Source organism: Pteropus alecto, unplaced genomic scaffold (assembly GCF_000325575.1).
Source record: "Pteropus alecto unplaced genomic scaffold, ASM32557v1 scaffold11, whole genome shotgun sequence".
NCBI classification, from domain to species: Eukaryota; Metazoa; Chordata; class Mammalia; order Chiroptera; family Pteropodidae; genus Pteropus; species Pteropus alecto.
This window is the reverse complement of record NW_006431956.1, coordinates 3,984,007-3,987,718: the sequence shown is the minus strand read 5'-3', so window position 1 is coordinate 3,987,718 and position 3,712 is coordinate 3,984,007. Positions and strand designations below refer to the sequence as shown.

At 40.3% G+C, this 3,712-nt stretch overlaps 1 pseudogene; it reads left to right on the top strand.

Moving 5' to 3' along the window:
* The first annotated feature begins 325 nt into the window (after positions 1 to 325).
* Positions 326 to 444, top strand: LOC112475698 (annotated as a pseudogene).
* The last annotated feature ends 3,268 nt before the right edge of the window (positions 445 to 3,712 follow it).

Sequence of the window (3,712 nt, the reverse complement as noted above, 5' to 3'; positions counted from 1 at the left end):
CTTAGTGGCGGCTTAAATGCCAGAGACCTAGGGTTTGGAATTAGAGGGACTCTCCAACAACTTGTGCTAATTTTACCAGGTCCCATGCTACAGCTTAAGGAATGCTAAATAATAATACATAAAATTAAAAATTAAAAACCTCAAAAGCCCTCTGAGCCCTGTAACACTTGATATGACATCAGTACATTAGTGGTGATGACTGAGAAAAATACTCAGCATCTTAAAATTCTATTGAAAACAGATGATTAAGAACTGATTTTTCAGGATTCGAGGGCTTGGAAATTAGTAAACACAAGAGAGTATGTTTTATTTAATAAGCTGTCAAGTCTACGGCCATGCCACCCTGAAGAAGCCCAATTCCGTCTGATCTCAGAAGCTAAGCAGGGTCAGGTCTGGTTAGTACTTGGATGAGAGACCACCTAGGAAGACCAGGTGCTATAGGCATAAAAAGTAAAAAAATAAGTGATTGTAAGCTGACAAGGTCCTTGCAATCTGTGAGGTCAACCAAGGGTTGCCTCGCTGAAGGAAAAAAAAAAAAAAGTACTGTCAATGAAGCACCCCAAGTAGAAATATAGTGCTGCTTGCTATAAGCTAGCCACTGCAAAATTATTCTGCTTCTACTCCATAATATAGGAACCCTTAAAAGTTTTAAATATTGTTCTAAAATACGAAAAAAGTAGAAAGAATAAAAATCTGTAGCAAAAGATAAAACCCTAAAGGGAAAATTCAAGAAAATCTGTTTATTTGTGATCTATTTTTTTTTTATTCCCTTATGAAAGCTTTGTCAGTAGCTGATGGGTCTCACATGCATGAAGCTGTTAATCACATTTAGGAAATTTACATGCTGTTAGATGCATCTGAAACTCACTTAAGTCAGGCAGATTGACTACCCTAGATCAGTCTTATTTCATCTACTCCATACCTATTACTAATACAGATTCATTCTAACATGAATACGTGAGTCTTGACAGTAACCCATTCCTTTTATATGAAGACCCTGCTGTAATCTCCGAGCTCTTTGGAGAAGGTATGAATCTGCAGCTCCAAACCTGGAACATACTGCAAATCAGTAAAGCAACAATCAAATGCCTCACGATGGGGTGCAGGCACACGAGGATACCGGTTTAATGAAAGTAAATGCGAGGTGAGAAAAAGTCTATATTGGCCTTTTATTTCGGTCCAAGTCAAGAGCAAATACCAAACCGTTCTCTTTCTAGGTGCAAGCAGGACTCCAGTGGGACGTGAAACTGGTTGTAACTGCACTGTCCTAGGCTTAACTCTTGTTAGCGGACAACTTCGTTTATTTTAGAGAAAGTAAAAAAATCACATGAAATACAACTTTCAAAAAACAAACAAACAAAAAATGAACTGAAGTGAATGAAGAGATGGTGCTGGTTCAGAGACACCTAAACACTTGGATCAACCCTACCCCTTTGGAGCTCAGAATGATGCTCTGTACATCCGGCACTTCGTTAGCGGAGAAGGGATAAAAAGCCCAAATGCAGAGCCTGAGCTGAGACTGAAGGGAAGGCGGCAGTGAAGAAAGCAAGCTCAGGGAAGCGGGCCCTACAAGGATGCTTTCTAAACCCAGCCTGAGTTACAGATGATCAGGTCAGGGGTTTTCACTTTGGCCCTGAGGTTATTTCATTACGGGGGAAACCTTGTTGTTCAGAGCTTCAAGATTAGAAGTTTTGAAATTTTGCTACTTTCCGGCTGATCCTGCAAAGCACGATGCTCTTTATTCTACAAAAATATAAGACATTATTACTGTGGTTCTAACTTGCGCAACGGTGCCTCACGTGTAACGTGGGATTGATATTAGTATCTACTAAAACACCTTGGAAAAGCTTGTTATGAGCAGTAAATGAATTAATTCATAATGGTAGTCTCATAAAGTACAAGGTCAAGGGCTTCGGCTGCTGTTCTTCTGGTCATTATGGCCATATTTCCATAATAAGAATTGTCCTCGGTCACGACACTTAGAAGGCATACAAATGTTGACACAGCACGTGGATTAAAGGCCAAATGGAGGGAAGTGGTAATCTGTCTATCAACACTACACCTATAAGATTAGGGAAAATCTCCTACCTCTCCTACATCTTTATTTAGTCGCTAAGTAAAATTACGCTAAATTAAAGTATCAAATTAAACTAAAAACTAATCATGGAAATCCTTAAGGGGAAAAGAAGTCACAAGAGAGCAGTTCGAAGACTGAATTTTTAGTTATTTATTGTATATTTTATTTTTTGGATAAACTTAAAGAGATTTTCTCAGTCACTTAGACTTGCCAATGGTACTACGGGTAAAGGATATTAGCAGAATGGATATGTGTCAATGTGACATCTCATTCTATTATTAACAAAAAAAGTGGCAGAACGAGGAACTTTCCTCCTGCCATCTGCCCCTTTGTGTCCCTGAATTTGCTCTTTCTCCCTTCATTCCCCGGAGAAAGATGACTGTCCCCTCGTTATTTCAGTGGTACTGAATCTCTCTCAAGAATCTCAGTGTCCAAGATGACTGTTTTAATTTGTCAAATTCCAGGAAAACATTTGGTTACAGTGTATTATTCGCAAATTTCCAGATCTATTGGGATGTGAGACTATCCCCCAGGGTTTTCTGTAATCGACATATATAATAGCATCAGGACTAGGTTTTTATGCTGAAAACACGGTAAAGCATTAATCTGGGTCATTTTTACAAGTCATTATGCATTGATTGACCAAATTGGCTGAATGTGATGTGAATTGATTAAGGTAGCTGGATTTCCTAATTGATTGTACTGAAACAACACTGGTTTTGATTGTGTAAACGCAGACCAGATCTTTTAAGTGACGGGAGTAACGCAATGCTTTTCACAGTGATTATGTATGTGCAGGGACTTTGTTCCCGTGCAGCTCTCACGTACTAGAACAAAGGGAAAAGGTTAAAGGTGCTAAGAAGACTTTATGGTTTAGAAACTGACAGGGAGCAGATTTCCGGTACGGACTGCAGAAATTTGTACACACTCTTAGCTATGGGCTTTGTCATCAGTCACTGAAGTAGAGGAGATGGTAAAAATGAAGCAAAGGCCATGGAGAAAGGCACCTGTTTGTTGCCCGCAGGGAACGTGGGGAATACTAGTGCACGGCCCTAGTGCAGCTTAGTACTTTCTGTTCTTTCGTTCCAAGTCAGAGAGGGAACTGAAAAGACAGTGGGTAAATGGTCAGTGGGAACGCAGAGACAAGAGCACAGTGCAGAAAGCCTTGCTGTGTCCAGTTCTATCAGTCTTATCGGACGGGCACTGCACCTTCTTGGGTGTGGGGTCAAACACATCACTGCAGTCAAACTCCCTGGCTTCTGGGCCGAGCTTGCCAGTTTCACTCATTGGCTGACACTGGGCAGTTAACTTCTCTACATCTCAACTTACTGATCAGTAAACTGGGTATAACAGACCCTATCTCATGGAGTTGTGTTAAAATGAAATAAAATGATGTAAAGTGCTTAGTACAGTATCTGACATATTCTGAATCCTCAGTAAATGTAAGCTTTGTTCCATCCTCATCATCCTCATTATTTCAGCATGTCTTCCTCTTCGTCATCTCTGGTTCATCTCGGCTCCTCCTGCTTCTTCATACTTAGGCTCAGATAGGTTTCCTCTGAGATCCAGAAACTACTAGGGCTGGCATGCTTGTTTCTGGGAGCTTCTTGTTACAGTGGCTTTGGGTTACATTCT